This window comes from Denticeps clupeoides, chromosome 17 (genome assembly GCF_900700375.1).
Source record: "Denticeps clupeoides chromosome 17, fDenClu1.1, whole genome shotgun sequence".
Classification (NCBI taxonomy): Eukaryota; Metazoa; Chordata; class Actinopteri; order Clupeiformes; family Denticipitidae; genus Denticeps; species Denticeps clupeoides.
The window spans coordinates 7,772,666-7,797,206 of record NC_041723.1 but is presented as its reverse complement, the minus strand read 5'-3'; the positions used below and the strand labels follow the sequence as shown (position 1 = coordinate 7,797,206).

The 24,541-nt window shown below is 43.3% G+C and overlaps 1 protein-coding gene across 1 annotated transcript in view; it reads right to left on the bottom strand.

Annotated features, from left to right (window-relative positions):
- b4galnt4a (beta-1,4-N-acetyl-galactosaminyl transferase 4a) overlaps nucleotides 1-24,541 on the bottom strand; it is a 113,826-nt gene that overhangs the window by 83,565 nt on the left and 5,720 nt on the right. The window lies entirely within an intron of this gene.

Below are 24,541 nucleotides of genomic sequence, written 5' to 3'. Positions count from 1 at the left end.
TCCCATTGCTCCCTTTCATGGCTGCCCACTGCTCACCAAGGGTGATGGTTAAAAGCAGTTTCCTTCGGGATTAATAAAGTTAAAAAAAAAAAAAAACCCTGCATTGAAACCTCCTGCTCCACATCTATAATGCTACGATGGCCTAGTCTTACATATTATGCATATTATTGTTTGTTGTCCTTTACATACATTATGTCTTGTTTTTAATCTCTATATTATGTAAATCTGTAAATAATCTCTTAATGAATTATGTATACTGAAACAGTTCCATCCATGATCTAGTGGCTTCAAAAGAAGCGACACAGAAATCAAGATCAAAACAGCATACTGCGGTGAATATGGCATTCCGATTGGATCAGTGGTCAGGTGATCATCAAGTTCAGCTAGTTTAGTACTCGTCAATTCTTTGTGCCCTGGAGCACCACAGTGTTGTAACAGAAATCAAAAGTGAATGCAAATGAATACAGGCCTACATTTCACACACTTCAGTATAAATGTGCAAGTTGTGCTCTACAGAGTCAAACCCTGGCAAACACACTCTTACACACACCCCAGTCTCAGATGGGTGGTTTTGAAGGGACTGGGTGAGATGCTGGTGATTAAATCCTTGCCTACAGCAAATGTGGTCATAAAACATAATGAGATGGTCTGCTTTTGTCCATTTGTCTGCTAAAGCGTGGGTCTGCTGGGTTTATGGGTGGGCCGTGGGGTCTGCAGAGCAGGGGAGTACAGTAGCTCTTTCCCGAGCTGGTCTGCATGAACGTGTACACTCCATGAGCGCATTTCCACCAGTGTGCCAAAAGCAGCCCCCATTTTCCCACTGGCCAATGAGATAAGCCCATCCTTCTTTTTCCACGCGTGGCTATCACATCTAAAGCTGTCTGATGTGCCTGGCAGCCTCGGCTGAGGTCAGAGAGTAAGTCCAAGAGAGGGTGAGCGGTTTCTTTGTGAATTTCCAATTGCGGTTGGATTTAGTGACACGGGTTAATTAGTCGTTTGTTCGTCGGTCCAAACCCCAAACGGTTATGAAATCAAGGCTCTGTTCCAGCCACAACTCAGGCAGCATCCGGAAAAATGGGTAGAATTCCACAGTTCACAAAAATAGCAGGAATATTAGCCGGCCGCCTTGACAATGGCTGACAATGTAGACGGGATAACAGGTGCGAGACCTGCTGTTTCCTACTTTAACACCTCAGTGGGTGTTCTGTTGCCGCTCCGGTGTGTTAAACAACATGCCCAAGGTACAGGTGACAAATTAACAGGACAGAAGGAAGAAACATATCATCATGGGATGAAGTTTGCCACTCACCGTCACTTTTGAAAAGTCTTACTGTGACAAACAAGGGTGAGTGCGATTTGTTGTGAGGACCCAAAAATTCATAGAAAAAATCTACCAAAAGCAGCACTTCACCACTCATTTAATCCATTTTCCCTTAATTTGTCACAAATCTGTAGCTAATTTAGCGAAGTAATCCATCACTCTGTAAAGAAGTCCATCTGGGTACCAAAATGTCATTTGATCAGCAGTCATATTACATGCCACTCCAGCCCCCAAAGCCTCTAGACCAAACTTCTCCCATCACTTCTCCCATCACACTCCTCTAGAGTCCCTCACACAGGGGTCAACCTAAGCTAAGGGGTCCCACAAATGGCTCCCATACCGGGCAATTAACAAATGACTGGAAATAAACACCCACAGCCACACACCCATGCACAAAGAACCAAGGTCCAGATACATGAATAAAGTCAAGACACGTGATCTCCTCCAAGGCCCTGAAGCCCATGTAAATCCTGAATTTTAAATATGCACGTGATACTGGAAAATGTGACTTTTATCTGCACTGAAAAACCGAAGATTTCCAGTCCATGCTCACAAAACAAAAATGAATGACCCCAGAGCTGAGTTCCAGTTACCGACCCCAGCTCTTATAATGAAGTGGTCAAGAGCCTCCATTAAACAGCAATTAAGGGTTAACATACACGGGCAGAAAATCCCATTCTGTCGTGTCATGTGAGATATGGTGAGGAGCTTGAATCTTAATAAGTGTCACAGGAACATTAACTTATCCTCCCACCACATACAAAAACGTCCAGTGTCCTAGCTTGTGGTTGGGACTGAAGAAGCTGCTGCATTAGAATGGCACATGGCAGTAATTATCATTATATCATGTGGGTAAAATGGGCAACCTGGGAAAAAATCTACATTTCTGATAAATAAAATGATAAAAACATTTTTAAATAGATGATTTGATAAAAAATAAATGTGATGTTTCTATGGTTATGATTAGGCAGTGATGATAGCCATGTAAAAGTATGTTTAATATAAGTAAACATTTCTGGCAAATGTTCCATTTTATCACAAAAAAAGACTAATTATCATTATCACCGACATTTTGGGATATTGACCAGCCCTGCTGCGGTATAAATGGGCAATATGCTCAAGCCAGGCTGCGATATTGGCCAAGCAAATGCTTTCACACCAAATTTAACCAGCCGAGTTTACATTACTCATAACTCACACTTGTAATCCTGCCTCTGCGCCCAGTGACAATGGCACAGCGTGGCACCTCATTTTGCGGAGGCATACACAGTTTTTTTTGTTTTTTTCCTTCCTTCACGCTTAATTGTTTTGTGCCGTCGTCAGACAGAACGTTGAGCGCATTTTTAAGATTTTATGGGGAACCGGAAATGGAGGTTTGGCAAATCTTCAATAATTTCATGTTATTACTGTATTTGTATTTTTATGTTTAAGAATGTTCTGCTAAGCTAGAATCTGCATAATTAGATTCCAAAATTGAGTTATTTTATTGAGATATTTTAGACTGGTTCTCCTTACACTGGTCTCTACTGATGGAACAATAGCAGCAGATGGATGTCGCTTCTTGGACTGCAGAATTTAACATGCATACTTGAATATGAATCAAGCTGCAATATTATATCAGTAATGGATAGTACTGTGCAACACCGTGCAACTTTTAAAAGACCTAACATGCTCCCTGCTCTGCATTACTCGTGAAGGACCTTATGACATTCCATGTTTCCTCTGTTTCTCTCTCTCAGCGGCCCCTCTGTCAAACGTTCGGAACATCCAGAGCAGGTCGTGCCATCCTGCGATTCACGCCCTAACAACCGGCAATAAACCTTGAATTACAGGCCCAGCCCAAACCGCAGAAAAGGATGGCAAAGCCATGAATTCTGCTTATGAGGCAAAAGAATGAGCTATTTTTCCTGGCCATTTTTAGAAATAAACTCCATCTTATGCAATAATGAACACACTGCGGCTGCAGATGCTGGAACAGACAGCGTGGCGGAGTCACACCGGCACGCGGCAGCTACACTCGTCCAACAGAGAGCCACAGGTGTCAGAGCCCAGGGAGACAACGCTGCCTCTGAATTATTCACGCCACTCCTTTTCCTGCATTTAAACGAAAAAAGAAAAGAAAAAAAAGCATTACATAAGAAGGAGGAGGGCAATGAAATATACATTCGCGGAGAAACAAGTCGTGTTCGTGTTCGATTCCGGAAATGCCACCACAGGGTCACCACAGGGTCTAACTACAAAAGGCACGGCAGCAGTCAACCCCACAAACTTGTGTTCTTCAAACCCATTTTGCAGGGTGGCAGGGTGCTATCAGTGAATACTGTTTCCATCAAGGTCAGAAACAGTGTTAAGGTTGGAGGAACGTGTTTCATCCACATGAATACACGGTTTCGAACCAGAATACTGTATCCCCAGAACCAGTGTTATTCACATCATATTATGGATGATCAGTGTAGAACAGATTTATATTGAGCTTTACAGAGACTTTACAGGAAGCTCCTGATGTGCACAATCTACCTGGATGATGTAGTGGTGGCCATTTTGCACCAATAGACTAAACGCACACAGAACGTATGAGGCGGAGAGGGTGCTGTTGACATTTTGGATTATTACGAGGCTGGTTTCCAGGGAGGCCCCTTCTGTTTTTGAAAAGACTCACAGGAATATTTTTGCAGCACAGCAGTGTCCCAGTCATTGTCACAGGGCAGTGCAAACCAACAGCAAGCTGCAAGCTAAACATCCAAAGAGACTCTGCATCCAAGTACTGTCCAGGCCCAAGCATTGCTGGCTTGACTAGTCTTTTTAATTAGTTAAAAATCACAGATCATCCAGGGATTTTTCTACTTGGGTATTTCAGCATGCTTCGGGTCACATGGTACAAAGTCTGCTGTCATTGGTTGCATTGAATAAGCAATATGGGGATGCTGCCAGATGAGACGTGAAACTGTAATTTTTATATGATTATCACTTGGTCCCACAGGTCCCAGAACAGAGCCCCACACAGGCAAGAGCAAGGCCCCAAACAGTTATAATTATTTTGATCAGATGTTGGAATGAAATAGCAACCATGGGCACATTAAACGTGGTGGAAATGTAATGCTGTAAAAATATTTGATTGCCTTCCCCCGCTTAATCATGGTGTTTTGCTGGACAGACGCCAGAAAGGCAGTAAACAAAATGGAAGCGCTTTATATGTGTCGGATGCGCCTCCCTGCAGCGGCGCCTTTTTTTTTTTTTTTTTTTTTAATTGCACACATCAGTGGAGTTTATTTGCTCTAATTAGCCATTAAAGTTTACCGTGGGGCCGAAGTTGCGGGCTGTGCAGCTCAGAGCAATTATCTCCGACATGATGGAGGGACTGGCACTGACGAGGGTCTGAAGATGGGGTTCGCGGAGGCAGGAAGTGAAGGGAGAAAGAAGAAGATTATGATTTGGTGCAATTTTGTACAGCTCCTTTGACAGTGGCCGCTGTCACAAAGCGGCTTTACAGAGTTTGGGCCTGAAACCCCCAAAAGGGCCAATGGGGACAGTGGCATGGAATTGTGCATTATACTAGTTTTCTGGCCAATTTCAAAACATGCTTATCCATGGTAGGCTCATGGTTGAGCTAGAACAATCGTAGAATGGTTTGCAGGGACAGAGAAGTGGTCCTTCAAAGGACACATATGCACTAGGGCTAAAGTAGCCTAACCAGCATCTAATCAGGAAGACCGTGTAGGAGAACCTGGCCCCGTCTATGGGCCACATTTTCCCAACGCTGTATAAAACGTAGTGCATGGCCAGTGTTCGGTAAGGCGTTTGGAAACAAGTGACTGCTTGCTTGTTATCTGTGTCTTGGAGAAAAGGAATCAACTGCGTAGCCGGTCCTTTAGGTTGATATGCAGTTACTTCTGACTCCCAGAAGGCGAACTAATGAACAACCGATGTGTAAAAAAGTTGGGGCAGAGGTATGAGGGTTTTTCATAAATGTTGGCTCATTCTGGACTATCTAAACATCTCACCACCACGACGTAGCATGGTGTCCTTGGTGTCCACAGGGCAAGTCGGTGGATACAAGCAGCATTTTTCTTTTGGTGTTAAACACTGAAATTGGTCCCACAGACCCAAACGCCACACAAGGGTTAAACCGATCCGTGCGCTGCATCACGTCTAATCGCAACCCCCACATACATCCAAGCTTTACATAACATGCAGAGCACAGATTTGTGAAGATATGCAGAGATTTCAACTAAAGTTTAATCACACATGCAAAGATAAGCTGTATTATTCTGTGCATAAATCACAGGCACTCTCATTCCGCTAAAAGGAGTGGCAAATAAATGTGTGCAGTCATGTGGTCCCTGAACCCAGGGAGAGAGGCTTTTAAGGGAATGGATTAAATTAAATTAATTGAATATAAGCAGATCAAGCGAGGAAACTCGATTAAACCATGATTAGCAGCGAGCGGACAGCACCTCTGCAGCGTTTGTGCCTGTTCCGAGGTGGCTGGGCTGGAAATGATGCACCGACCCACCACCACCACCCCCACGCCGCACCTGAGAGCGGCTGGTACGGCCTCCCCGTCGCCCGTCTGGCCAGAGCGTACACAACGGAGGCCTGCTCGGACCCGTCGCCGCGGCAACCCTGACCCGCCGAAGGAAAACGTTTCCATCACGCGCAATAAAAAGAGAGGTGCACTGAAGGCCCCCCCCACACACACACACACACACACACAGGGACCCACCCCTGGGACACGGAGCTCTGGGGCCAACAGGTTGCGGCCGCCGATGAATGCGGACCTTGTTAAGTGGAAGGACGAGGGCTGAACTCCGAGCCAAGCGAGAGGACGCCAACAGGCCCGCGGCAGCACAAAGGAGGCCATTTACCCGGACTTTGGGCCGACACGGGTGACAGCCCCCCAAAACACACACACACACACACACACTCCCGAGCTCCAGTTGTGTCCTACTAACTAGTTCAGAATCATTCTGGGAGCAGGAGCCTCGGAATCACAATAGCGGGAGATGCGAGGCAGCAAGACGGACTGCAGGCTACACACTACAGTGTAAATAAGACAGAGGAAAAAGGGGCAGAGTTCAAATATACAAAAAGAAAGAGGGACTGACGGGGACCCGACAGTGAAGGTTGTGTAGTGAAGGTTAATTATGGCCATTCTTAAATCAAGCACCCACCCCAGAGCGAGTGGGCGCTGGTCCCTTTAATTAGAGATGAGGGAGGGAAACAGCACCGGGGCTTCGCGGCTGCATCAAGCGGTTGGAGCAGGGGGACGCGAAGGTGCCGCATAATCCCAGACGGAAAAACAGAGCACCAACAACGGCGAGCAAACCCAGGACCCGCATCGGCAATAAAACAGTTTCCGCGACCCCATTATTCTCCAAGTCGGATCCAAACAGAGATTACCGCCGCGTTGTCTATGCAAATTCGGGGCTCCCTCCGGAAGGTTCTCCATTCTGCTCTGCGCTGATCCCCACCCAAAACAGTCCAATTTTGCCGCTCGTCTTCGGTTTGACGGGCCAATTCCCCTCGCCCGAGACACGTTCCAGCGTATTTTTTTCGCCAAAACAATTTGCTTCGCCAAACCCGACAGTTAGTTATGCTGGGCAGCCGGGAAGTAAAGCGTCCAGGGGAAGCGGACACTTGAAAGCCGGAGGCTGTTTTATTTACTGGAATGCATTTCAAAAACGAGCAGCAAATCTCGAGCTGGTCTGCAACGCCCTTAAATCTCATAAAACGTGCCGAACACAACATTTCTTGTAGAGGCACGCACCGTCGAATGGGATACCACAATAAATCCAGTAAAACAACATGTGACGCGTAATCCAGCACAAAAGATGTTACCTTAGAGTGGATTATTGTAAAAAAAATAAATAAAATCCTCACATCGTTTTTTTATGCATCATCGAATCCCAAGCTTGTGGTTCTATGGTTACGTGTTAGTACGGTAAGAACCATTTTCGACCATGGTAGAAAATCTCCTAGTTTGTAATACTGCATGTTTATTGCTAGACAACGCTTACGCTGTTGGGTGTTGCGTGCTGTTCGTATTGAAAGGACATGCTGCGGAAGGAGGGCGAGGGAGAGGTGACATTGCGGAAAGACTGTCACCGACTTCCCCCCGTGGCGTCGTTTGGTGAGAGTAATTAGCGTTTGATTACAGCACCCTTTAGAATCAGCACCCGGTCATTACCGCGCCCACGTCTCTGATTACGATCCCTCCGAGTGGCGATGGCGCTGCTGCTGAGCGGATCAGAAGCGCGTGGGCAGAGGCCGGACGGGGGACGGAAGCCACTTTGGAGGTCGCGCTAGAGGATCCGGAGGGTGGGGCACATGTCCGGAAGCAGGGAGACCGGTGCAATCACCAATGAACAATCTGGTGGTTTTTACATGTACATTTGCATGTACTTTATCTCTCACCCTCTGTAACACGCACACACACACACACACACACACACATACACACAGGTGTGTGTGCTGCTACCCAAGCTCCTGTTCTCTAGAGGCCCTCTCGCCACCTGTAGACAGCAGCTGTCATGGCAGAATCCGAAGTTCGGCTCTAAACGAGACTCTGTCCTCCCTGCAGTCACAAAGCCAAGGCTTTTCTGAAGTGCTCTGTCTCTCCCACACACACATACACACACACACACACACACACACACACAAATGGGATCTGCTCACAGATAGTCTCTCGTTCCCCGACTCTCCGTGCTTCTCCCTCTTTGTCTGCAAATTTCTCCCACAACAGAGCCTCTAAAAACCACGCCGGCATAAATATTTATCACCGGCATGCCAGTTTGGGGCTCATGGTGAGCGCGACAGAAACAGGTACGAGGAACAAGTGAAGAATGGAAAAAAAAAAAAAAAAGAGCTCAGCCACTCAAGCCACGGCGAGATTTTTGGTGGAGTTGCGCCACAAGCTGATTAAAGCAATTTGAGGAGCAGGATTTCTTCGCTGAGGATGCAGCGACAGCATATGCCGCTCTCGGTGTGCCAACCGCAGCCCCCTACACATGTCCCGCTGTGTAGAAACCCTCAACACTCCAACAGACGCCTTAAAGCCGGCTACCGCTGCCGGAGGCTTAGCTTTCACGGCAGAGTAAAAAGCGTGACTAAAAAAAAAACAAAAAAAAAAAACGCAATATTAGTCCGTTACCCCTGGCAACACGGCCACAGCCATGGCCAGCCTCCTGGCCTCCCACCCAAAAAAGTCTCCATGAAGCCGTTGTGTACGACATGCACCCGTTCCATTCTCTCTCCCTCCTGTTTCTCATTGCCATCGATGTAAAAACCACGAGCTCGGATCCACCAGGTCGCTCCGCTCCACTCGCGGGTTTATTCATTTTTATTTTTTGGGCCGCAATGAACGCTGCCAGTGCAGCCATGCAGCGCGCACCTCAGCAGGGTATTAGGGTATATTAAATATTTATACAGAACAGTTCTTCAAATACGCTTTGCGCCTTACAGTGCCGATAAAATGTGAGCGGAATCTTAATGTCTGCAGCTCCTTTAATGGGCCGCAAAAAACACACCTGTTACCTGAAATCGCTGCTCATCATCATCTCATGTATTCAACTTCAAAATGGGAAAAGGACCCATTTTGTTCCATGATTCCTCCGGACAAAATATTTTGGAACATGCTTGAAGTTGACAGCAAAAAAATTACAAGGAAGGAAGGGAGACAAGAGAGGCAATAAAGGACAGCTGATTTCCGTTTTTCGTACGGACAATCCCCCGGACTAAATTACTACGCAATCAACCTAAACAACCGGCAGCAGGCGGCGCCTGGAAAAAACATAAAGCCGGATGCAATCAGCAGACAAAGGGGTCTTCTGGGAAGAGTCGAGCCTCGCCCTTAGACTCGGTTCGGAAGGCCTGATTGGACCCAACAGATAGTCAAGTGTTAACGTTGTAGCGTGCTGACGTTCGAAAACGGGACGGTTCATCAACAAGCTGCACGCCTCGATTTAAACCAGGAGCGGTCTGAGAGCTGACGTTTGATATGGACGTCCTGCAGAAGGATTGTGCCCTCTTTATTGCGATGATACTACAACATTGATAATCGCCACAACCCATGGTAGTGGAATGGAATGGAACAGCAGTCGCCGTTCCGAAGCCTCCAAAGCTGCATTAACAGTAAAGGATCAAAAACCACTGAACTGCATTTCAATATATTTATTAGTCATATCTCAAATGGAATAATTTGATACCATTGATACATTGCACTGTTCTACAGGAGGCAAAGCAGAATAGGTTGAGAATTACTGGAGCTGAGTGAAGGGAACAGATGATGTTGAATAATATCAATCATGAATAATATCAGAGGTGAATAATATCAATCATGCAAATGGTTCTTTTCAAAATCCTCTTTTTTTCCATATCTATACAGCAATTTTCAGAAGAGGACCATTAGAGGAAAGAGGGAAAAAAAGAGGCATTTGTCATCTATGTCAGAACTTGTAAAACCCATACAAAGGATGCAAGGCCGTAGCTATTTGTAGCCATTTAGACATTTGTTGTTTATATTTTTCAGCAATACTTTTTTCAACCGTAGTGCACAGAGAGGGAAGGAGGAATGAATTTCTAGGCCACTCAAGTGATTGTCTTGCAACAGATTGTGTCCTTGATGCCACTATAGCCAACTATAGACATTATGACTATAGTTGTACAGTGTGTGTGTGTGTGTGTGTGCAAAAAGATAAAGAATTTTAAAAAGGGAGAGATATCCTAATCCTAATCATAAAATTAACCAAGGACACATACATTATGTGGCATATTTTCATGTCATGCTTTAGGGATGTTTTGAAAGTAAGAGTCAATAGTTCGTCAATTACAGTTTTTGACAATAGCAACTGATAATGTATCTACATGGTTGGTTTGGTGGCGGACAAGGTCCCAGGGTGGCAGGGATGCTGGGAGATAGTGTAAAATATTGTCTAAATCAGAGTTCATGTTTGTGATGTCTGTAAACGAAGAGGAAAGGAGGAGCAAGTGAGAACGCAGAACTGAGGGCTCACTGTTGCCATGTTGGGTAAGAATTTGTGCTAATTCAGGAACGTTTTTGATAACAGAAACTGAGGAACACCATTTCTAATTAAAGTATGTTAAGTATTATTGGCAGTTATGTATTTATCAGGTACTTTCAGAAGAAAGGACAATTGTGGGCTGACACAATCACTTATCTGGCAACATTGTGCTTGTGCAACTTGTGACATATTGACAGAAGGGTGTTTAAATCAGATTGAATCAGGAATTCGGGTGCATGAGAGCTGTCAATAATCCTTCTTTATCCAGGAGACAAAAAAAATGATATTCAATAAAAAGTGCTGGGTGTGTAGTTATTTCATTCTGTCAAACGTTTGATATCTCTTTAATTCTTCAAATCCCTCAGACTATTAGTGATGTCCATATGCAAACAGGATTTGTATTTTTATTTAAGTATGTTCAGCGTATATGAGCATAATTTTCAGGCAACATCTGACACCCACCAAAACCACCTCAACACTAGTCAACACTATGAAATGCTGACATTTGAGTGCATTAGACTGAGCTTGAAGATTATGCCTGATTAGACACATTATTCTCGATTAAGTCATTTTGAGCCAAGATTTACCTTTTTATCTTTTTATTGCTTTTGAGTTTATTTCTGGTTCACACTGTTATAAGAAACTGACAGCAATGTTTTTAAACCCTAGAGATTTCAGAGTGAAAATGCAACACAGTTACATGAGCTCTTGCTTAAAAATCTTCATACAATATATAAAGCATTTATATAACATGTTCCTCATAGAGTGCAACCACATATGGGCCCTATCCTACACTGCATTGTTCTTCAAACGTTGCAGCCAGGTCACCAAAAGCCACCCACATTACTTCAAAGAAAATGACAACAATAAAAGAGCTTGTACACAAAAGCGTCAAAAAAAAAAAAACAGCCAAAAAGGCAAACAAGAGCATCTTATCTCTCGTCATTCATTCGCCTCCCTTCCAACTGAATTCTCTATTATACCTCTTATGGTGCCGCCTCCCATTACTGTTCACAGTGTGGCCGAAACAAAGGGAAGGGTAAAATGGAAAGTGACTGAAATGATAAGCTGGAGAGAAGAGCCATTCCTTTCATCATTTTGCCTGCCAGTGCAGGAAGAAGTAGAGGTTCATTTGAACTGGTGTCTCTGCACCTTCAAGAGCATTTTTCAAGACAGAGTGTAGTATCTGAGGTCTGAGGGCTCTGAATAAAGATAAGAGCCATGGTGAACATGACCTTTGAAAGACACCGTACCTAACAGCAAGCTGGGATGCACTAGTTCCCACCGCTGAAGCAGGAAGAGCGGTCTGTGTATCACTCAATCTGGTAGGCAAAGCGTTCTTCATGCACGAGGACCAGCAAAGTTTCACTCTGACTGTGACATTAACAAAGATAAGAGCTTCTGATGGTGCTCCACTAGCACAGTTTCTCCATTTTGCCTTTACAATAAGAGAAAAGGATGTCAATGTATTGTGTTAAGAGACAATAGCTGTTAGAACACTAAAAAATTAAAACACTATCTCAATGAAAAAAAAAAAGTAAGTAATCTTTCACACCATACAGGTAATGTTAAAATACCAAACAAACCCGCTGTAAGTAGCATTATAGAAAAAAAAAAAAAAAAAAAACATGAGCATGCATTAGACAGATTAATTTAAAAGAGCAAACATTTTTTAATTACTAGAATGGGGAAAAAAAAACATTAAACCAATGACAGCTTTGGTACTGTCAGTGTACCAGACCTGTGCAAGCTGCCCAATCTGGGCATAAAATCAAGGCATTGAGTCGTCGGTAAAGATGTCTTACTAACAAATGCTAATGCCTCAATGTCTGTCTTGTTTATTTAAAAATTAGAAGCCTTGCAGCGTGCATAATTTGCAACCCATATCCAGCATGCAGTGAAAAAGTGAACACTGGCTAAACCTAAAAAAATCTAATATTTTAGCATTGTTGTAACCTGATCTAACCTGGTTTATTTACATTACGTCAATGTTATTATGGTGCAGTGGTGGCCTAGCAGTTAAGGAAGCGGCCCCCGTAATCAGAAGGTTGCCGGTTCGAATCCCGATCCGCCACTGAACAAAACACCCCCCGGGCACCTGTCATGCTGCCCACTGCTCACCAAGTGTGATGGTTAAAAGCAGAGGACACATTTCGTTGTGTGCACCGTGTGCTGTGCTGTGCTGCAGTGTTTTACAATGACGATCACTCAACTTTCACTTAAAATATTATTTATTTATTTTTTTTCAGAGTCTGCTGATGGAATTGATTTGTTGGTTAACTAATAAGAACCTGTGAAAAATGAGTAAAAGGCAAAGGCACATAGGAACACTATGTTCATTGCTAAAAATGTCCCTAAAAGAGGAAGAAATGGAGTCTATACATGGTCTCTGAGAGTGGGGCAGGGGGCACATGTGTCACGGCTGGTAGGTGATGTGACTTTGAGAACACTCACAGCAATGCCCGATGGTGCTTTCGGCAAGTCCTGGTACACCAGCGTGGTGCATGTCGCAGGGGCGGACTGCTTGTGGAGATCTGTGGGCTGTGGCATTCTCGCTTCACACTGGCTCTCTGGAAACGCTGGAGCAGACTGAGATGCTCGCTCTGAGCGATGCTCCCCGTCTGACTCATAAACGAACACAGCCCCGCAAACACAGAATCTCAGCTAATTACAATATTCTCAGAGATGCGCTGAGATAAAAGCTCAGACAGAGAAAGGGTTGGCCCAAAGAGTGCAGTCTAGACACTGTAAGCCTTGACCTCACTGGACTGTGGTGCTTATCCATTAGGATGCAAACCCCAGGCAGGGAAAATTTCCCTTGCAAATTAATCAGACAGAAAAATAAAAACTCAAGCTGTTCCAACTTAAGGAGCCCATCACATCATGCATCAGCGCTTGGCATGGGTACCCGCTTGCGTAATGAAACAGCACCTTTAAATACGTTAAGGTCTTTGATCTTGGCTTTCATTCAAGGGCCCATTATGATTTCCATTATAGGCAACTGCAGCCAGCCATCCTCAAATCATGGCATTATCAAAAGCCTATGATAGCAGATAAAGAGAGTCAGTGTGTTTGTGCTGAAGAGAGTCTGTACAGTAAGGCTGTATCAGGAAAGATTACCTTCTTATAGGGCTGACAAACAAAAAATTTAACCAAATTTTTTTTGCAATGAAATATACGTGATTATTTGTGATTGGTTTTCTTAGTAAGAAAAACTTAGTAAGTAAGTTTTCTTTAATGCAACTATGACAGAGAAAAAAGTGGGAAAGAGGCTCAGACAGGGAGTGACAGGGAAGTGATCTGGTCAGTTTTTCCAAATTGAATATCAAGCAGACTAAGACTGAATGGAAATAAAACACAGTAAATGTATAATATAAATGTCCTGATTTGGCACTAACACTCCTTCACGGCCTCCATCTTTGTGTACAGATTGTCTCTGGCTTGGATGAATGTCACATCCGTGTCATAGAGGAAGTAAACGCAGCTGTGTTCATTGCATTAACCTGAACATGTACTTGGATTCAGTGCACCGACAGCCCTACTTTCTTCTATAGTTTCTCATCAGCAAGCCCCCAAATTCACTTCTGCTTCCAGAATTTCAGTGGTTCACTGTCATATCACTAGCCAACCAATTCAATACTGAAAGATGATCAACATGACTTAATCCAATATTATGTTTCAATTTACAATAAATACAACCGGCGTATGAAGTAATTGTGCTTGCACACAAGCTTCAGAGTCACTCAGCGTTCTCAAAGCTCCTGCAGAATCCGTTCAACATGGATAAATGGAGTCCATCCTCTGACAGTTAGCTCCCCTTCAGTATCTTCTGAATTTGAGTACATTTCAGTGCCAACTTCCTATTAACTTTTAAAGCAGAGTAAGAGGACCGTTTCTTTAGCCGTAATCCAATTAGTATTAAAATTGCATTAAAGATAAGTTACATTTGTGCTGCAGAGTTTCTTCAGACACAGAATAGAGTTATCATCGGTGTCCACACTCTTGTCATTACATAAGACCAATTTTTTTGCTGTGTCCTCCGAGATCGCTCTCCCCTCTTGCCCCTGTCAGTGCATCAACAAGCAGTGCGAAGCACTGACACGCTTGCATGTTCCGGCGTGCCTGTGCATCTGACTGTGGTGACTGTAGTTCACGCCAATGCTGAAAGGAGTTTGCCCCAATGCAGCACTAATGTAGCTGCACCTCAGCCTGGTAGGTTACAGGGTAAAGAATGAGAATTCCACTTTAATTGCAGACTAATTAATGAGCCCTTTAATTGGAACAACTGTATTTTAGCATACGTGACCTAGACACTCCCCCAAATCATGCCCCACATGCTTTTTTTTATTTCATTCAACCTCACACTGCTTACACTCTGCCACATTCCCAATATTATTTACCACTGGTGGAAAGAAACGGACCGGCAAACGGAAAGTTGCCGGTTCGAATCCCAAGGAGCATTGTCAGGTTAAGCACATTTCTAAGCAATATGGTCATACTTCCTGTAGAATAAGCATAAAAAAATAAGGAAAAATGACACTACACTGTAGCGTAGTGTACAGCTCAGAATAATAGATTTGTAGACTGCTTATTTATACAAGGCTTGCTCCTGACTGCTGTGAGGACTTGTAAAAAAACACTTATGCAGTCCATTCATGGTGGCTATTTTAGACTACAATACGAGTACAAACAGCTCCCATGATGCTGTGCTGCTATCTTGAAATATATCACTAACATAAAAGAGAGAAGATTGGTGTTATCTCAAGCATACTTTTCAAATCGATCTATGGTGGCCACATTATGAAACGCTTAAAAGCGGAGGTCACTGAGGCAATGAGCTCATGCTGTGCTGTGCGCTGGCTGGTCAATCTCCTTCAATCATGCAGGTGTCACTGATGTCAATGTGAAACATATGAACCAGCCTTTCAATCAAGGAGCTCTTCTGGCAAAAGCTCTTCTGACTGCAAGAAAAACTGAACTGAGCTCCAGATTAGTGAAGCCACACAAGCTAAATGCCTTGATGGAATGGATATTGGTAACTAGTTGTGGTCACTGTAACTATTCCCCAGATGTGTGACCAACTGAGTGTGTTAAAGTCATAAAGATGAATAACTGGTAGAATAATATAAAGTATTTCAATACAAAGTATTTTAGTATCTTTAATGCAGAATTTCTTCAGTGCAAAACATATCAGTAATTGACCTGGCACTGAGAGCAAAAAGGCAGGAGCTGAAAGGTGACCTTGCGTGGCAGAGGGGTGGACATTCAAATGAAGTTTGCACAGCATGCTGTTCTGTATTTTCATGTCGATAAGACATAACACTTTTTTTAAACCACATTTATTCCTGACTGTTTGCGTCTAGCGAAAAATTGTTTGAATTTCTGACAAAGTCTTGATAAAGCTAATATGTGCATCATATTTTGTGAGAAAAAAATTAATGCATTGAGAATGAGTAAATAATAAAAAAATGTATTTGCATTTGTCATCAATCTGCAACCAAAGATCTTTTCCAGTAATAAAGGTGGTCTTTCAGTCACACAGAAACAAAGTACCAAACCCATTTCTTGGTTTAATTATAAAGAACCAAATTCATTGGTCATTGCGTGTTTCTCATCTGTTCATAATCTACTGGAACATGCATGCACATAATGACCCCCTTAGTGTGATTAAAAGGCCACAATATATCCCCAAAAATAGATGGGAAAAATAATCCACAATTGTCCACACTACATGGAAGCTGAATAAGAAGAATAAGTGCTGGTCGGGTAGTTACTCTATTCACTCCCAGCTAAGGAACAAACCGATATTTCCTATTATGGAGTATTCATATACCTCTCGTCCAAGAATTATTAAAACACAGCTGCAGTGCTCCACACATGCACAGCTAAATATAGGCTGTGCTTGACTTGAGGAGGATTACCATGGCACTGCCTTCAATCACCTTTGCCCTAAACTCTGTTAGGAGCATCTGAACAGTTTTGAGTTAAGGGTCTGCACACTCAAAGCATCTGAGTCTGAGTAAAGTAGGTCATCATGAAAACTCAAAAGGCCAACCTGGCATCATTTTTCTTTGATCCGTGTGTTATTTCAGCTCCATTCTGAAAAGACATCTTTGGCAATCATTGGGTCACTGGCTTACAGACTGTTTGCAAAATCTCTCGATGCACCAGCAGGTTCTTGAGTGCATTATGAGAACAATGGACTTCAGAGGAATCTGTGAATTGGTGTTGGGGTGTTGAACAGCACGCTGAACAGCAACCGAATGACACCATGATGTTTCTTGAGAGACAATTATGGTTTGAAGAAGGCAATTATATAAATATTGGATGTATGCATGGATGGATGGATGCTGGTCGAATGGCCATTTGGCTGCTCCAAGTGTGAATGTGAAATATCTGCATTGTTTCATTTCTCAGCCAATTTACTTGTGTCTGTTACCCCTCTGAAAGTGAAAGATAAAACACTCAGTTTCTATGAAAGCACTATACTTTTTCCTTACAGTCTGTCTTATGCAGTCTGCTATGCACTATAACACTAACAGAACAAAAAGCTGAAGAGCGTTGCATTAAAAATGCAGAATTTGCTTGGAGTTTGGAATTTGCTTGGAGTTTACTGTGTCTTTGGAGTTTACTTTCCCATAAATCGTAACGTTAAGGATTAGACAAGCCAATAAACAAAAGAGCAACACATTCCTTTTCTTTTTAATTGCGAAACAAACCTTTGTGATGATTTTTCCATATCAGATTGCATATTCATACAATATTTGGAGCATCATTTGACAGTAAACTGAAACATACAGCACCCCACTGCGACAAAGCAGCTTCGACTAACAAACTGGTCTGCTGTGTCAATTAGACAACAAACCATTCATTTACACTGCAGCCTTAGGAAAAATTGTCATTTTCAAGCTAATCTTCAAGCAACCTTAAAGAAGCATAATCTTGAATGGCACAATGCCATGGGTAAAATCATAATTCGACAGTCTTTGGTTAGCTTAAAGCTTTGGACAGCTCTGTGGCCTTAAAATCCTAAAAAGAATGACAGGCCATTCCAAAGGCCTTACATTCCTTAATTGAACAGTGTTTAATGCGCCGACCCATTGAATTTAACATCCCAAACAGGGGCCTTAATTAAAAACGGAGGTGTCAAAAGCTTCTGTAAAAGTGCTAACAAATGCTCATCAGCTCCTGGCCAGGGACCATATCTGCTGGCGTAGCTATTTCTTTTTCTATCCATGACTGGACGCAATAGAGTATGGTGGTGTTTAGCACAGAAACAAAGACCTAGCAACTGGGTCGTATTTGCTAACATCACATCTGTTTTTTAGTGTGTTGGGTTTTTTCTTACTACTTCCTCAGACACTGAAGATTGACAATATTAGTTGTTTTCTAAAGCTCAACAGAATGTGAAGTAACCATGATGTTGTCTATGCATTGTTTTGCAGGTAGATGTTTTCTCAAGTTAGCATGCTAACCCCCTACCATCTCGTTGTCCCCGGGATGTTACAGTAAAATTCCAAACCAGAAATGAAAGGGACCCGTGAGCTGTGTACGGAATAAGTGAAGCTGATTACCCATCATGCATTGAACATTGCTGTAGCTCCAGAAACATAAGAAAAATAAGTTTGCTAGTGCGTTTAGTAGGTGTAATTTCTGTATGTAGTATCATGGCTTTGTGTACAGATAGTAGTGACTCTGCGAGTGAATGGATGGGCTCCGGGGTGGGCTCTGGCAGCTGTGTGGATTAACCGGTTCTGGAGAGTGAATGAGTGTTCCAAATTGAGTTACTTTGTTGAAGGTTCACTTATCTGACATTCCCTGGCAGATAAATGAGGAGCAGGGAGTTCTGTTTATGTACATGGAAGAACAGACCACATTCCCACTTCACCTAAATTCAGTCCCACGTGAGAAATCAAAGTAAGAACTGAAATAATTCTATTTAATCAACCTGTTATCATTTACATAAGTAATAGTTTTATTAGGAATGTGTTGTTGGTGATGAGGGCATGGCTTTCCTTGTTTCATTCAACAGGAGTGAATAGCTTCCTGTTGATTTACTGGCCCATATGGGATGGGAGTATGGATAAATATTATAGGTTGATTGAACCTTTAAAGCAAGTTCCTTAAGTCCTCTTCTCTCTGTGACACTTCATGAACAGGTAGGTTCTTTCTTCTCATGTATTTCCATTTGAAACCCTGAAGACACGCTGAATGTGATGAAAGTGCCTGATGGACTAAGTCTTGTTTTTTTGTGTGTGTGTTCATGACACTAAAACATAACCTCTCATAATAAAAAAACATATAGTGTCCTATATTTTTAATGTTGTCTTTTGTCCTTTGTGAAAAGGATACCAGATCCATCAATAACGTGATGGATGTGCTTGTTGTAAAGCTAATGTGGACACATATTTTCGTTGCCCAGCAGGATACAGCCATTTTTAGCCTGTGTGTAACTGATGTCTGCTTAAAGGGCAGCATCTAGACAAAGGGCCCATCGGGTATTGATGGCAAGCCCATAAATCTCTCACAGCAACGACTGGGCCTTGTGGACTGTATCTCGGTGTCTGATGGGGTGAAATGTCAGCCACACTTTATTCATGAGTCACTGGGCCGCTGGGCCTGCTGACAGGACACTGTGGAGAGTTTGATTTTTCAAGCATTTGTCACATTGAACACACAGGTTAATCTCAATACCTAGTTAAGATGCTTTCTATGAAACACATTGGAAACAAGTCAGCTGGACATGTTGCACAAAGAATGAGCGCACACACACACACACACACACACACTCTCACACTCACACTGAGAGCCATGAGCCAGACTCAGCACGATTTCCTGCTCGGATGTAACTAACCCATAGAGAGACTCATCTGCCACTGACACACAGCACACAAATTCCACAGGGGGCTCTGACACCAAGGTGCTGACAGAGATAGTGGTGCGAGGTGCAGAGCGAAAAAGAGAGGAAGGGGTGGAGGGAGGAAGATGCGAAGGGCAATGAAATCCCAGAGGTGAGAGCAGGCAGAGCATACAGTGACACAACAAAATGCATCTTCTGCATTGAACCCACCAGTGGGCAGTGGTGGTCTAGCGGTTAAGGAAGCGGCCCCGTAATCAGAAGGTTGCCGGGTCGAATCCTGATCCGCCAAGGTTCCACTGAGCAAAGCACCATCCCCACACACTGCTCCCTGGGTTTGTGTGGTTTGCTCAGTGGCACCTCAGCAGAACCGTGGCAGTTCGGTGTTCAAACCGACAACCTTCTGCTTACGGGTCTTCTTCCTTACCCGCTAGGCCACCACTGGCCCAAAAAGTGGGAATTTTTCGTAGGCAAACAAGGCAAAAAGTTTAACACTTGTGTTGTGGCCTGACTTTTACAGGATACTCTGGATCCATGTTCCAGTGCAAATTTCTCAGTTTTGTACACATATGTTGCTATGTATAAATCTACTTGGGTCTTGTCTCTGTTGGGTCATTGTTCCTTTTACCCTGTCCTGTATGCTCTGTGTCTTGTCACTGAATAAAGCCCCTGTCCGCACAAGTCGTGCAATTATGCCTGTTTCCTGCTGGCAAGGCTACTTAACAATTTGAGTTTTCCAACAGTCCTGAAGGTTTATGCTAAACACTTTCTTATCACTCACTCATGTTAATAAGCAGCTTGAAGCAGCTTTTGATGATGACAATGGCGAACAAAGCAGTCATGAAGGTAAAAAGAGGCAATTTATAAAACATACTTTCTCCTGCTACAAAAAAAAAATGTTTCTTGCATTGGATTCTTCATCTTAGTCTCCAGAACTGACACATGTGTAAAAAGTTAAAAGTCATTTATTTCATACATGTAGGATTTTCACTAATTTGTGCTTGCTAAAGCTTCTAATTCTGGAAATTTCTTGGATGGACTGATATTTATTAGTCCATCTGCTGGTTTTTCGTTCAATGCCGTCAGCTTGTGCCTTGTAATGTATTCCATAATGAGGTCTGCTTTGAATTCTAGAATTTTAAGGCATTCATTCAAATCCATTATTCTCTCTACCAATGAAATGTTCCTGATTCCACGATGCCCATTGATCCATCTACCTGCATTCTAAATTGGGTGGTGTTTACTTTCATGAAATTTCACAATAATTTTTTGTACCTTTACACATTGTGAGCAAAACATTCTATTTGTCCCCAGGACTTGTTTCGTAAAAGCATCAAGCTTGTATAGATGTTCGTTAGCACACTTCAGATTCGGAATTTTTTGGTTGGAGGTTTTATCTTCTTCTGACTCCACCATGAAGGACAAATATCTGTTCAGCTGTCACAACCCAGTAGAAGAGTGCTAAATCTTTTTTTGCCTTTCTAGCCATTCAACTAGCTGTTTGCCCTTCTACTCTACTTGCCCTTCACATGTGAAGAAATGCTTTTTCTTAATAACATTACGAACTGCCTATTAACAAGGTGTGGAAGTTATATAAGAATTGGGTTCTTAATATAAAAAAAAAAATGCACAAAACTTGCATAAAATTGTAAAAACATTTGGTGATCAGTTTATATTCAGTGAGAGCAACAATGTAAAAAAAAGTGTGCTACAGGGCAAAGGAAGGATGTGGGCAGTGGTGTCCTAGTGGGAGTGAACCCTTAATCGAAAGGTTGCCAGTTCGAATCCTACAACTGAGCAAGGCACCGTCACCACACACTGCTCCCCGGGCGTCTTTCATGGCTGCCCACTGCTCACCAAGGGTGATGGTTAAAAGCAGAGGACACATTTCGTAGTGTTTCAGAATGACAATCCCTTCACGTTTATGCCGCAACCACAGACAAGGAAAAAGCGAAATAATCAATGGGATCAGGGACTTGCAATAACGTACGCTATACTGCAATATCATATAAATAGCAGATTCTATCTGAATTCATTTTATTAGACTGCATAATGTGCAGTATGGCTGTTAAAATGGACAACAGCAGTCAGCAGAACAAAGATCAGTATGAGGGAATACATTAACAATTTTTAACTGTTTGACAATGACGGGTTAATGCATCGGGGAACAGGTCCCACAAGGTTCTTTGCTAAACTGATACATTGATGATTGTATTTGAAAATCTCAGCCAAAAAGTAATTTTTTTCGATCTGAAGAAATAAGCGTGTGCTGAAATTTCATCCTAGCGTTTGAATCGTACTAATTGTCTTGTGAAAATTTAATTCAAGTAGGTCCTCCTTCTTTGTTGCATTTTCTGAATCAGGATTGCATATTCAAATCATCTGAACACCGGGGAGGGTTCCGTCTCTGTTATGTCTTGCATTCCTGCTGTAAGATGTCATCACTGAGTCAAGGAACGAACAAGCTGATCTCAGGTCAGCGCTTGCCTAAACAAGTTCTGTCTATGTTGGATCTGTATTAAGCAGCCCATTACAGAAATGTGGCATCGTCTGATTTTCATCCATCGTACGAAGCTTTACAGCTTTTTAACTTGGTCGTTTTTTCGTTACGGCAGGATGCACCTCTCTACACCGATGAAGCCGAGTTCCGAAATCGAAAAACCGACCACTCGTTTATAGCACGGAGGATGTGTTGCCCATCAACGTTCAGCTTTTCTTTCATGTGCCATCTTGGGAGGGCTTGAGATATTTGACGGAGGTGCAATGTTACAAGCTATATAAAACTCAAAATGATTAGAGCAGCAACCCGATACATTTTTAGTTTCCAGCTCACTCAGCAGCGGCAAAAAAAAAAGGAAAGAAAAGAGAGAGAGATTCCGGCCCTTCTGTGTTAATTACCACGGGCGCGATTTCTGCTACCGTGCCCGCCCGCCTGCCCGCGATGACTTAGACAAAAAAAAGGCCCGTGGAGGGGCTTGAGGATATTAATTAAGTTGCTGTTGTTGTCATTGTTGATGCCATGGATGCTGCCCATGTAACTTCTGCTAACAAGGCCACCGGGCTCCTATCATCTCCCAGGCACATTGCCACCACCGTCCCAGGGAGCCTTCTGCGCTCATTCCGAGCAGCTAAGGGGGGGGGGAGTTCACCGCTGCCCAAACAGATGTGACAGGCCAGTGCATGGAGACTTACGCAGGGCTTGTTGTCGCCTTGAGTGGAAGATCTATACGTTCGGGATCCCGCTCTCATCCCAAGGAGAGGCGTGGAGACGTTCCGCCGTTCAATTTCTGATCTCACGTCTCGTCGTGGCCTTGCAACGTTATCTCTCCTTTATGTTCTTCCCAGGCCTGCGAGGAGATGACAGATCGCAACACTTTTTTTTTTGTCTTCCCAGAAAACCCACGCTGAGTCTAGACATCCTTCCTCTTAACAGATCTTCAATAGAAAGTGCAAAAATGCGAGAAACAAGCAGCATCTCACCTCACGGTGAAGAGCCCAGCAACAATTATTATCTGTCAAAACAGCGGCCATTATTATCTTTTTTTTTTTTTTTTAAGAATAGTGTGATCATTTGCGGGCCCGGATTGTGACTGGCCCGTGGGAGGGCTTCAATTAGACGAGAGTGCTTCACAAGGAGACAATGACGGCCAGCCAGGTCCACTCCATTCAAGAGCCGCCGCGCACATCTGTCTCTCCCGCTTCAAAGAGGGGGAGGTTAAGAGACGCACCGATGGAGGCCGGACCCCGCGACCTCGCCAGAAGCAGCGGTGGAGTGGCGGCGCGTTGGAGTTCGGGCTGAAGGAGGGACCCTGCGGAGCCCGGTGAAAATTAAACGGAACGCCGAGCCCCCGGGGGCCGAACCTGAGCGGGGCTGGGGCTCCGTCAATCAGTCTGCCAGGAACGGTCTCGGAAGACCTGAGCCCGAAAGAAGGGCAGAGTTAAGCAAGTGAATGTTGAAATAGAGCTGTCTAGATAAAAAGCAAAAAACGTGTCAGATCTTCAAGCGTGTTGTGGTGGACTGGGCTCACTTTGTCAAGAGCTCCACTGTCAAAACTCATCATGTCCATTGGCCAGTTGCCCGGACTCTGTAGACTGAGCCAATGCGCGCAGGGAAATGAGGTCCAAACTGGGACGTGACGACACACCGACACAAAGCCTTAATTTCACACCAAGAACTAAGCTGGGGAGGAAGAGGGAAAAAAGTCTCTTCATTATCCTGAGGACGAAGAAGCTTTTTGAAATTGAGAGGAAAAACGAAGGCACGACTAATATCTGTACCTTCGTAATCAGTTCTGTTTAAAAGCCACGGGCGATATTCAGAGCCGGTACAGTCTTCTGAGGAAAAACGAATCAGTCACGTATTACTAATTACTGCTGTCAAATTAAAAATTCACCTACATTTCTGCCAAAGACATCAGTTTCTACTCTCTAAAATCCTCACAAAACAAAAGTCACTTGCATTACAGAAGCCTTTCAAATGTATGATTAGCTCTACACCAATAAGCAGTTTCATTTTGTCCAATTGTGACTCTAGCCAACACCGCAATTATCCTTTTTATTACACTGTTGTTATTATTATTTGAGATGATTTCAGTATATAGTGCAGCTATATAGATCAATCAGTATATAGTGCAGCGCCCACCAGTGCTGGTGTTCACACTGGAAAATTGGGAATAAGACACGTATGGAGAGTTGAGGGGCTCTTGAGACGAATTGAACGCTGATTAAACAGAACGGGAATCTCCCGTCGCAGTCTTCCCGTTCCCATCGCGGATCGTCATGTGACAGGGTGAGTTTCCCTTGGCTTTAGTCCTACTCCAAACTTTGGTTTTCAAAAATACTTTTAGTCCAGGACTAGGTTTAATCCATGAGCATGTTTAGCATGATTATGTTCTTTATTATTTATTTATTATTTTTTAATTATTATGTAATAATAGTTATTGTCATTGGTTACTATAATCATCACCTTGTACCATTTAAGAACTAAGACCATGTGAGGTTCGAATTGTTAAATGTTGTTTGGTTTTACTGAAAATTCTCAAATTGAGAAATAAAAATTCAGCATTAATTATTCATACCTATACAACAATGGGGATTTATATCGGGGTCCAATGATATTTATTTTTGGGAGCTTGATGCAGGCATGCAAAAAAGAAATAACATCTCAGTGACTAAGGGTTTAATCCATATCAGGGTTGTGGGGTGCCCTCCCTGGACACTGGGCACAGGACAGGGACTCACCCAGGCCACCAACAATGGTGGTCCAGGGGAATAGCCATGTCACCAAAACCGCACCCAATCGAATACATCTCACACAAATGAGAGCCCTTCTACCTGGAAGTG